This window comes from Malurus melanocephalus, unplaced genomic scaffold (assembly GCF_030028575.1).
Source record: "Malurus melanocephalus ecotype Western Australia unplaced genomic scaffold, MMel_1.1 scaffold_26, whole genome shotgun sequence".
NCBI lineage: Eukaryota > Metazoa > Chordata > Aves > Passeriformes > Maluridae > Malurus > Malurus melanocephalus.
The window spans coordinates 1,114,182-1,127,232 of NW_026623258.1; positions in this window are offsets into that span (position 1 = coordinate 1,114,182).

The following is a 13,051-nucleotide window of genomic DNA, read 5'->3' on the forward strand; positions in this document are numbered from 1 at the left end:
GAACAGGTTGCCCAGAGAAGTTATGGCTGCTGCATCCCTGGAAGTGTTCAAGACCAGGTTGGATGGGGCTCTGARCAATCTGGGATGGTGGAAGGCGTCCCTGTGCATGGCAGGGAGGTGGGGAATAGATGAGCTTTAAGGTCCCTTCCACCCAGAAGGGTGTGATTCCAGGACTTTGAGAGATGAATAGCAGGGAGGCTTTYATGGGGGATATGTTGGATGGGGTCTATCAAAGTCTGGAAGAACCCTGAGGGACAGTCAGGTCCTGCARCATTCCTTGGGAACAGTGACATACTTGGCAGTCACACTTAGCAGAGATGCTCCAACAYGGTTTGGGAACTTGCAAGGCTTCTGAGGGTCCATGAGCTGGGCTCAAGATCCACAGGCTGAGTGCAGAGAGGTAGAAGTGAGGCTGCAGAGAGGCTTTTGTAGCCTGGTCCCCTTCCAGGATCTCAGTGCTGTTCGTGCAGATGAGATCTGAGTGTGATCAGCCGGTGCCTACCCACAGTGATGGTGTGATTCACAGCCTGTGCAAATACAGCTTTGAGAACAGATGCCACCCTTTCCATTCATAACAGAGAGCTTTGGCAGGCTCTGCCCTGGGATCAGAAGCACCTTCTCTGTGCCTGCAAGGAACAACAGTGTTGGCAAGGCATGTTCCTAGTGGCTTTGTTAATTTGGGAACAGACTGGTCAGTACTTTTGAGGTCTAAGCCCAAAATAACTTCTCCAAGGTCAGATAGCAGAACAAGAAATAAATATTGGCTCCCATATGTTGGCTCTTKCTTTTGGATCCTTTCCCTAAGTCTTTTGTTTAATGCACTTGGTCTTGAACTGTGCCTGGTGGTGGTTTGTTTCTGGATTCTCCACAGCAGCTGGATTTATGGTGGTTCCACAGGCACCTCTTGATCTGTCTCTCCCAGTGGAATTGTCTATCAGCAATTTTTATGGGCTTCTTGATTTAGAATATGTATTACGAACTTGTGAGAGCTCTCTGGACAAAGACTTGTTTATGGTGCTCACGTCATTCTTAGTTCAGAGTGTTTATGAGTCCAAGTCTCCCTGTCACTATATTACTTTGTAATAATATAGATCTCTTTTTCCTGTGTTCTAGCACTTTCCTAGCAATGCAGGAGACATACCAACTATACAAGTCTTAACAATTTTCTCATTAAGATATTTTGCACCTTTCCTCACTAAATCTGACAAGTACAATAAGGCGAGTCCTTTGATTTACATGCTGGACATGCATCTGGACATTTTATCTACTCCTTCCATTAAATTACTGTTGCTTTTGCCAGATTATATTGGTGCTATCTCTGACTGCTTGAAAGATAAGGCTGGCAAATAAGATTAAAAATAAACACAATCATTTTTAAAAGCCCTTTGTGCATACATAGTTTTTGAAATCTTGGTACAATTAAACCCTCTTTTTCTTCAACAAATTCCATCTAAGGCATATTATAGCTATTACGTGAACTTTACTGAGGGCTGTTCTTTCAGCTGGTGGTTCCATGATGCGAGGTGCTGTATGAAGAATGGAGAAGAGACATCTTGAATAGACAGAGGATGTATTTTGATCCTTGTTTAACAGGTAGGAAATTGAGGGAGGGATGTCCCCCAGATTGCCAGGAGACCYGAGGCAAGATAGAAATTGAGAGTGYTCTYGAGTCCCAGTCTAACACCTCAACCATTTGACCAGGCTCCCAGTCTGGAATGGAAGATGAGGTTTTTGTGCAGGCTGCATCGTCGCAGTGGCATAGCAGATGCAGCCACTTGGTTTATTGATGTGCACCRCTTGAAGGAATGAGGTGTAGTAATGTCTTCTACTTCTTTCTCCCTAAGGCTGTAGTTTCTCCACTCTCTCGCCTTTGGCTTTGTCATCTGTCCTGTTTCGTGTAGCTTGTCCACACAGTCCATGGGTCTCCTTGTAATCTTTCCTTCTTCCTTCCTTGTAGAAGGATAGATCTCACAGTCCTTACCCCACTGCTGCTTTGTGACCCTGTACGTCTGTACTGCAATAAATATCAAGGCAAAAAACATGACTTCTCTCTGATTATTTCATAATTAACATCACTAGTCTCTTTGCTCATCAYTGACATTTTGATCCCTTTTCAGACATCTATTCTATCTGTTGCCTTAATCTCTCATTGCTTGCTCCTTCTACTTTCTTCTGCTCTTAATGTTTCTGCTCACAGTTCATTCTGTCCGAGGGGAAACTGAGTTACGGGGACATCAATCACTGCTACAGAGCCTGAAGGGGGAACAGCAGCAGGGGTGCAGGAGGGATTGTACTGAAATGCACCATTTCKATGGGAAAAGGCAGCTCCCAATGCAGCAGGAGCAAAGCAGGCGCCTGCTTTTAAGGGCAGTGGCTCTAGGATACTGTGATTATCCCATAGCTTTTGAGGTTGCTTAAAGGTTGGCTTCCGATTGTATTTTTCCCACTGACATTCTTTTAATTAATTTTCCAATTTTCCAATCTCCCTTACTGTTCCACTTAAGCATGCCAGCAATGCTACTTTCCTGTGCAGCGAAAACCTTTAGGCAAACCAATTCTCTGAAGTTCAGAGGATGAAATGATGACTCTTCTGGGCTGGCCAGAATAACTTTGGACAGTGCCCAGCACCATGGTGTCATAATCTGTCAGTTTGGCTCCCATGCAGTAGGTTTGTGGCTCGTTTTATCTAACTTTTAAGTATCTAAAAACTGGCCAGTGAAGTATGACCTAGTCATCCCAGGCTTCCTTTGAGAGACAGGGCAAGTCCCCTTATCTGCTTTAGAAACCTGTCTGCTCTTGGGTTAAATCATTATCTGGGACCTCCCCATTTTTTTTTATATTGATGGATACAGATTTTATGAATTCTTGGGTGATTATGCCAACACAGGCTTTCTGAAGTCTGTGATGTGAAAGGTATTAAGGTAGAGCAGGGTCTAGGGCAGTAACAACAGAAATGGTGATATTATGTTAGGGATTGGAATAATCTTTTGAAATTGGAAAGACTAGCTCCTTGATATGAATAATAGGAACTACTTAAAAAAAAACAAACAATAAAACAAAACAAGGGTAAACAAAATAAAATAAACCAAGCACAAAATGTGGATCAGAGCCTGTGGGGAACACCAGTGAGGTTTCACTGCAGAGTGAAACCATTCAGTGTAAATGGTTARGGTTTGATAGTGCTCTGCTCACCTAAGGCACCCGCTTAGTGTTAAAAGGTACTGTTTTGGATAAATCACGCAGCTGAGGAGGGTCTGGGTGCATCATTAATGCTGTGTCCTWTGTGGCTCATGAAAAGCTAAGCCCATACTGAGGTCTGGGAGACAACTGAACTGTTGTGTAATTGAAAATTTTTATGTTATTTACAAAATATGGCAAAATCGAGAGAAGGTTTTACAGTGCATGTTAAGCTGTCTGGTGAAAAGAATGGCACTGCTGATGCTGCGGTTGAAATAGCTGCTACTCTGGAAAAAAAGCAAGGAAGAATGAGAGGGCTGGAGCAAGTCAGGCTCCTAACAGGGTGCCCCTAACAGCCCCCTGCTCCAGCACACTCTGTGAGTTGTGGAAGCTTTATTGTTGATAGAGAGCAGACAAGGAACCTGCCTGGAAATGAGAGAAGGAAGAGAGTGCAGCAAGAAATCTTGCAACARGATGGAAATTTGAGGAGAGGTGTGATCAGGGACATTGGGACAGCCTAGATGGATTCTTCACTTCTTGTGTAACATTGCTTCCAAGTTTGCTAAAAGCTTTATATTCTGCTTTCTGGGAACAAATAACAAACTACACCTATACCAGTTATCCCAAAAGATCCAGATCCTCAAAGCTAGCTGTCCTTCAGACCTAATGTCAAAGTTTGGACACATCCATAGCATTCCTGAGCTGGGGAAGTTCTCTCGTTCCCAAAATAGGAAGGGTGGCTGCAGAGCCTGGGCTCCTTGGGGAGAGGTAGCTGAGCATGCCAGGGATCTCACAAATGATTTAACAACACAGAAAGCCTGGCTTTGGCTCCCATACACGGCTGAGTTGCAAAGTGCAGCAAAAGTGATCCCACTGGGCTTATTGGAAAAGCAAATCCAAGTTGACAAGGAGCATCTTCCTTGAAGTATTAAATTGAAATATATATTGTGTTTGAACCACTCTTGGACATCTGAAGCYCGTGATGACTTTAAGAGATGCAAGAACAGCTCCTGTAAAGCAGAAGGATCACTGAGGCCACTRCCTTGGAATGGATTTCTCACTGCCAAAACAGGGGTCACCTTGGAGGAAACAGGCTGAGGTTTCAGATAACAACAATCATGTGGTTCTAGGCAAATCCCAGATTTGTTTGTGCAAAGGGGCAATGAGGAACRCAGAAAGGACAATAGGGAAGAGCCAAAGCCACCCTGGAAAATATTACCACCAAGGGCCTGGAAAAAATAAAGGAAAATAAATGGAAAAAGAAAAATAGTGTTGTGGGCAGAGCCCAGAAAAGTGTTTAGAACTTTGAGCACCAGAGTTGTTCAGGGAAATGGTATGTTGTGTGCTAGCTTTGGGAGAAAAACCCAGCCCAAAATATGAGTGCATAAATAGAAGTGATTCACCATAATTTGTCTTCTTACGGGATCAGCCCATGTGCCCTGAAATGTGAACTGCTTGAATACAAAATAATATTCTCCATTCATTTGACACAAGGCCTTGACAGAATGTGGTTCCTTCTGTTCCTGGCATGATCAAAAGGAGAACTGAATGAAATGATGGGGCAACTGATAATTATAATTAATGATATACCAGGTCTTGGCAACCTTTTTAACCTTTTTTTTGACAGGCTTAGAGAACATATTTCCTAAAATTCATGTCTTGCATCATCCTCACAGAAATGATGCACTCTCTAAGCACTCCCTGAAATTTTATGTGGTATGCTCACATCCTGTTCTCAGCAAAACCATCTGAGCTTTATCAAGCAGAGGATGCTGGATATGCAAGCAGAAGCAAAAATTTCTGTTTTTACAGCAAATACCCTTCTAGTCCCAGAGCTACACACTCCCACCTGAGTGTGTTGCAGGCTTGGTCAGTGAAAAGATGGACTGGAGGAGAAGAGAGGAGATGACACATGGCACAGGAGTACATACACAGCTCAGGGCTGTTCAAATCCATGTCCTTTGAATTTTATATGATGCCATAAATCTGCACCTTTTGGCAAATGGAAAGTGGGAAATTGAGCCTCAGTGCTGCATGTTGTAAAGCAGATTTAGTAATAATAATGAAAGRAAAATTGATCCACCTGTGTTGCAAGATTTGGTGGTTTATGTATGTGCAGAGATTTAAGGATATAAATGTTGAACACTGTTGTTATTTAACAATGAATTCCAACAGGTTTAATAAAACATTTGCTTGTCAGTTTATGACAAAATTGCTTTTAATAATGTGCAGTGAAAAGCCTTGTATTTCAGGGATATATAATATTTTAGTGTTGCTACATGTGGAAAACTCAGCATAAACTTGTCTTTAAAATAACTGCATTTGCAGTCTGGCCTCTGTTCTCAGTGAGGACAAATGTCTCTGTCAATTTTGAAGAAATTATGAGAGAAGAAATCATGASAAATTGAGGAAGTTCCTAACAAGCTGCATAGGATGAACTGGCTGGATCCATTATTTTCTGAAAGCAAAAGTCTTTGCTTTCTCTGAGCACAGGTGTATAAGGAAATATGTTCACTTTTAGCTACATTCAATATGTAATAAAAAAGAATTTGTTTTTGAGTTGCCTGAATGAAAAATGCATCTTTCACTGTTAAAGGACAAACATATTTTCCTACTGTAGTCTAACTCAAATACAATTCATCTGCTTGCCTACCCTGCAGTGGTTCACCCTTGTGYTCAGTCAAAGCAATGAGAAAATGAAACCCTATAGAAATGGGTTTTTTTAGATGTTGTAAAGGATAAAATAGAGATCAGTAGAGCATTAACTTTGTGGTTAAGATATTGGTGTGAGAGTTGGGAAATTTCATTTCTAAGCTTGGTTACCTCAGGCAAGTGTATTAGTGTTTCTTTGCCTCAGTTTCCCATCCCAGCATCCCTCTTTGCTCACTCTTTGGGTATTTAGGATRAGGTCAGGTTATTCTTTTTTTATTTAATGATTGCATACTGAGGAGTTATGTCTGTCTTCTTGGTGCCATTTTAATATACCTCAAATGATTGTGATAATAGTAAGAAAAGTGTAATTTTACTGCAAACATTCATTCAGGGTTTCTGTTTGTGCTGCTGTTTCCTTGGCAGAGGAGCCCCCCACCTGAAGGTAACTGGGATTTCTTTTTTTCTTTTGGCTTGTCAGAGAAGTTTATCCCAAGCTTCTGAAAAACAGGGCTTAAAACTTTTTAAGCCAGGTGCTTTCCATTTCTGCAGACTTGCTTTTTTGCAGGTGTCACAAACCTTGCAGCTCTTAAGGCTGCGGTGGGATTGGATGTGCTCTGCATTATTGGATGTGCTCTGCAYTGAGCTCCACACCTGCTTAAAAGCACCGAGAAACAGCAAGATCCTTCTGACAGTTTTATTCTGGGAAAAACTCCAAGAATGGATGGCATGACTTTTGGGATGTATTTTTCCTCTGGCTCCCCAAGTGTTTTAAGGAACAAAGATGACCAAGGAGAAAAGTTTCATTCTATGTGCACCACCTTSAAAAAGTGTCACAGGTTTTACCTCAGGAGTTCAGTGCTGCAAAATGATTTGAYATTACAATGGAAATAGCACTTCTGGAAAAAAAATCACCGAAGTCTGTTTTGATCCTATGGTAAGTATCTAGTTTTGGGATAAAAAAGTGACTTCTTAACTTTTCCAWAGCTCATCGTTCTTTGTAAAATTAAATCAATAAAAATCTCACTAATTTATTGAATAGAAAAAAATGCAAGTGTTGTTTAATAAAGCACAAACCTAGTTTTGAAATGAATGAAGAGGATTCCCTTCATCTCAGTGATATTAAACTTCATTGTAAAAKAATTTTTCATGTGTCTGAAAGGTATACTAATTTAGTATAAATAAAGTTGTAGGAAGAGAGCCTATATGAGGCCTAACTTTATTTACTGTAAAAGCTGCATGGTCACTTCTAAATTAACATGTAAAAGGTGTGCCACATTTGGAAGTCTTTTGACTAGAGCCCCTTTGTCAAAGCTGCTACAAACCAGCTGCCTGTGTTGTTCATTTTCATTTTTATTCCACCTCTGGTTTTTTATTGCCACTGGTATTTATGAAATAATTTTGAATTGGCCCTTCATGCCATTCCTCATTCTCCAGTTGGTGAATTTTGAAGTATATTTATGCTTTTTCCAATTCATGGTAAGTTAACAGTATTTTACCCTTAATTATCACATCACCTGCTTTGAAATACCCTTAAAAAATTCTATTCTGTGGTGCCCTCAAAAAAGGGGATGAAAGTTTAACTTTGTTTTCACTAACTCCATCTTCATTCATAATGAACAATTTCTGCCTTATCATTTTCCTGTGTCCTTCCATCAGAGTAYACCCATCTGCTGTCTCCTCTTTTATATTCTGATTATAACCTCTTTAACACAGGAACTATTGCTTTCTCACTTCTTTTAAATTATCTGGTACAATTTTCTTCTTGTCTGCAACTAAGACTCAAGTGTTATGGAAATAAAATATAGTTATTAAGATGGTTTAAACTTAAAAATAAAATCATGGTTAGGTAGGTATCTATTTTGAGTGTGTTTCAAATTTGGCTTAGGATCAAACAGGTTATTATTACATGTGGACTTACTGAGAGGATATTGAAAAAAGTCTCTAAACCCCTTTTATTTAGAAGACTTGCAGTCTGATAGAATTTTCAGGTAATTAAGGTGGCTTTGCAAGTATTAGGCTGAGTCATCAACATTCCTAAAATAGTTGACATTACTTCTGTCTTCTCTCTTCAGGATTTCTCTAATTCCACTGTTTGAGTGGCTATTCAGAGAGCTTTTATTATAGGGTTGTTTTTTCTTTTTTTCCCCAGGATAAAAACAGGGAAGAAATTGCATAAATAAAAGTACTAGGGCTGTATGAGATGCCCAGGATATCTGTGCTTATCTCCAGCTGATGGTCTGGAAGAGGGAAGATCTCCCATTTATCTTGAAACACCTCACCCAGCACTGGCTGTCTCAGCAATTGGGTCTTGCTCTCAGTGCCCAGTGGCTCTGTCCATGATCTCTGGTTACATTCAGGTTCATAATCTGTGGTTACATTAATGTTCTTGATCTGTGGTTACATCCATGTTCATAATGTGGGGTTGCATTCATGTTCTTGGTCTGTGATTGTGTTTATTTTCATGATCTGTGGTTACATTCATGTTCTTGGTCCGTGATTATATTMATTTTCATGATCTATGATCATATTCATTTTCATAATCTCTGTTTATATTCATGTTCTTGGTCTGTATTTACATTCATGTTTGTGTAGGCTTACAAAACATCAACCTTTGTGTCTTTCTGTCAGAGCCGGCACTTCACGCTACAAGGTGAAGCCATGAAAATCTCTCTTTTATAATTCATAGAATCACAGGAACATGAGGGGTGGAAAAGGCCTCTCAGATCAGAAAGCCCAGCTGTCAACCACCAAAATGTTCACCACTAAACCACGTCCTCGAGTGCCATATCCACACATTTTTGAACACTTCCAGGGATGGTGACTCCACTACCCCCCTTGGCAGCCTGTTCCAGTGCTTGGCCACTCTTTCCAGGAACAAATTTTTTAAGAAGTGCTTGAACAATGCTTTTGGATACATGGTTTAATTTTTAGGCTGCCCTGAAGGAGTCAGGAGTAGGACTCAATGATCCATGTGGGTCCCTTCCAGCTCAGGGTGTTCCATGACTCTCTGTTTCTCATTTACCAGTTGAGGTTTTCCCAGTAGAAAACCTACTGGCCAGGCAAGTCTGACGTGATTGCACCTTTCTTTGTGTCCTCTTGGTGACAGCAACTAACATCCATCCCTGATGATGTACACTGGAGTTTCCACAAATGCTTTACATCTCCAATACTCCTGTATGATTTCAATTTTCAAATAACTGTATCCTCCTAGCCAAGCTGTGAGAGAAGCTTCATTCTGAGCAGCTGTGATGGGGCTCTCAGCTGGCTGTCCCAAGCCAGTTGTTTCCTGCCACTTGGGGGAAATGTCATCAGACTTCTAAGGAAATTTTGCTCATTTTCCATGTAAGAATTCTCCCTCTCATCTTGAAAATGCATGTGTTTTTTCCTCATATCTTCAAAAACAGGTGGTTTATTTCCTTTGAAATGTTTAGTCAGTTGGTTTATTTACTTTGAAATGTTTAGTCAGGGGACGTTGTTTCCTAAACACAAGAYCTTCGGTGCCTTTCTACTCCGTTCTTTTCTGTGTCAGCCTGGCAGCATCTGCTGCTTCAAGCAGACCTCGGGGTACAGTGAGCTGCTTCCTTGCCAGCCTGCCTAATTCCTTACAGAGCATAAGAAGTGTCCTTGGTATCAGAAATGGAAATCAGGACAAGGATAGTATTTTTATGAACTCATCTGGAGTTTTTTTTTAATGTAAACTTTGGAACTTAGCAAATAGAAAAGGCAAAATAAAACCCTAACTTCTTGAAAAGTTGGTTTCCTGCTCATTTTTCATGTTACTCTTAATAATGGCTGGTATTCCTATAACWTCAGTGATTGATTGGGCTACTATTTTATGAACACTAAACCTCTCAGAAACATGACAGGATCATGTTTTGGTTTATTTATAGGAAAGCTGGGGTAAAAATGTAGGCAATGAACCAAGACCACATGGGAAATAAGTGGCAGAACTGAGATTTTTTTTTTTTTTAAATCCCCTGCTATCTTTTCTGATTTAAGGTGTTTTTCCACCCTTCCTTTCTTAATAGATGTTTCTTAGCTCTTGGTCTGCAGCACTTCAGGATGTGTCCCAGACAGGTGGAGTTTGAGAGAGTATTTAAAATTTAACCTTCAGTGAAATTTGTTCATTTTCAATTTCAAAGATATTTGATTCATGATTCTTATTGGATGAACATGCAATCAGACACTATATTTAGAAAAAGAAGAAGGGGACTACGTGGAGTGTATGTAGTGTGGGTACCCAATATCTTTGAAAAAAAAAAAAAAAAAAGAAAGTTTTTTATCTGGAGGGCTTGGGATTTTATGCTCCTTAACGTCGAGTGTGTGATCTAAGCAACTGTCTCATGGTGTCCCTCTGAGAGAACTAGCAAAGTTCAGCTATTTATAGTCTGAAATAAAACACACCTTTACTAACTGTCCTTTRCAGTAAATGGACTTTCATAAGCACAGGGATATGAAAGAAGAACCATTTTGAAACACTTTTACTTACTATTTTCAACACAATAAATATCCTTTTAGAGATCTATGCGARTTTCATTTGCATACTTAACAGGGATAAACCTCAGGGCTAAACTCTGTTCTTTTCTTTGCTTGCTTTTAATGTAATTTTTAAAGTAATGGGCATGAGCTACTAAAGCAACATAAAACATCCCGTGAATGACCTCAAAACACTTTTGTGTTTAGTGAATTTCTCTAATTTTCCTTTGCTGAGTCAGAACTTGATGAAACACCTGAGAAACTTGAAGGGTGAGTCTTTATTTGTCCAGGCTCAATTCTCCCCTGCCGAGTCCTCTGATAATTTACAGCCTTTTGAAGAGATGTCAAGGTGGGTGTGAAACAGTGACATTTGGTTTAATCATCTTTTTGATCCAATTTGGTTTCCTTTTATCTGGCTGCAGATGCACAGGCAGGGTGCCTGACAAAAGAGAATGATTATCACATTGTGGGGGGGTGGAGAAGGGATTTGCATACTCCAGATTTGGCAACACCCTGGCAGAAAAAATGGTGAGTGACTGACCTGAGCGTTATCTTTGGAGGAAGACCTGGGAATCAGGCAGCATTAGAGAAATTCAATTGAGAGCTTTCCAGAGGGGAGATGTGGCTGGGAGCAGCTCGGCTCTGGCTGGGTCCACACGGCAAACACTTGACAGTGTGACCTTTTGTTGCGGGTCTACCTGACAATTTACAGCKCTCAAATCAAAATGAGGGAGCAGGAAGACACAGCAGACCAGCTTTTAAACTGACTAGGCTAGAAAAGATGCTTGGAGAGCAGAAAGAATAATACATTGGTACCAAAATTCTCGGGATTTGAACAGGAGGAGGTGACAGGTACAAGGATCTGTGTAATGCATGTGTGTGTGGGCTCAGGTTTSAGGTATTATCATTTTGAGCAAAGGGACAATATTTTAGTAGGCTTTAGTCCTTCTGGCACTTAMATCAATCTGAAATTGCCTTATATACACACTTTTTGCCTGGGAGCTGAAATTTCCAATTTATCTTATTTAGTTTATGTAAATTATGARCATTACTTTTAAGACACATACACGGATGTTTATGAGAATGCCAAGATTCTTCCCTCATAAACCAGCCAAAAATGTCTTATRTAAATTCTCTGCTGTATATTGGCTATTACAATTGCAAGCTCAAAATTATTCTTGGAGGTGATAGCTAACATAGCAGCCAAAGACCTTTTGTTCTGTTCTATTTCTTTTTCTTACCAATTATAATACTTAATAGAGGAAGTCAACATGTTCCTACSACTGCAGAAAATGGATTACTGAAAAAATTCACAGCTTTGGTGTATTTACGGACTTAAGCTTGAAAGCATGACTTCTTGTAGCTTTTCTTTGATTTTTTCTTTTTTAAAAAAAAATTTAGATAAAACACTTCAAACTCCTACAAAACCATGTAATTGTAAAATAGAGTCTAATCCTGCAGAACGTTTCAGATGGAATTCATTTCAGCTGAGTTTAGCTGTCCAGTGAGTCATCCASAGTCAACAGAAATATAGGTGGGTGGTTCACTGTGTAAGATAGGTGTCTAGGATAAACAAGATGCATTCGATTCTGGAGGTGCTCTGGAGTGTGTCTAACCTGCTGAAATTTCTGTCCAGGAGAGCCAGAGGATGGAGGGGCAATTGCCAAGTTTTAGTGAGGGTATGGCTGTGTCCAGTACGCAGCCACGAGGCTCTGAAGGACTTGTGAGTCCTATGATTTTGCACAGATGCCGCCTCTTCATTATCTATAGATGGAGTATGAATACAGCCCACCATGAGACTGAGTGCTAAAGCTGGCTGTGGTGGCTGCATTTTGACACTGGATAAAGTGAAGATTCATTCCAATCCCTTCCCTACTCCTGTTGTTCTTGTCTTGCAGCCCCTCCATGTCCTGGTCCAATGCAGAGAAGCTCCTCGTGAAATCCTCTGGGGTCTTCTCAATTTATGATTCAGAAGTCTCCTCAATGCTTGCTTGGCCTCATCTCAGATGGGGATAAGGAGCATCCTTCCCCATGTGGGAGCACTTGCACATTTCTGTCTGCACATTCTGTGTGCTCTGTGTGCTGAGAGTGGTGAGGTGCTGGCACAGGTTGCCCAGAGAAGTTGTGCCTGCCCTATCCCTGGAAATGTTCAGCACCAGGTTGGACAGGGCTTGGGGCATCCTGGTCCAGTGGAAGGTGTCCTTGCTCATATCAGGGGGTTGGAATGAAATGATCTTTAAGGTGCTTTCCAACACAAATAATTCAGYATTTCTATGATGATTTTAATTTGACAGCCATAGAGCAGCTGAAGATTAACCTGGCTGTTGGAGAGAGGTGTAGATACCAGASCTCTGGTGACAAAACTGTATTAACTCCTACCTGTGTGTTGTGCCTGGATTTACTACTGCAACAAAATATGCATATTAGACTATTAAGGTCTTGTTTGGTTCCATCTTCATGGCAGCCCAGACAAGACAAGGGTTACCTGTACWTCAGCCTGCTCCATGCTCATTGTCTCTCCTGATGAAAGCAAAAAGGCTTCAGCTTTTTCTTTGCAAAAGAGAAGGTCTCAGCATGCCTCTAGCTGTAGCTCCGAGAGTTTGTTCTAACTGCTGAGAGGCCTTTCACAACATATGCTTGGAAAAAAATGAAATAACCCCAGGAGATGGTTTTTTTCTTTCTCCTTCAAGTAGGAAGAGGACTAAGCTTGCTTTGTGTCAAGGACAGTGCAAAGCAGTTTGTACTT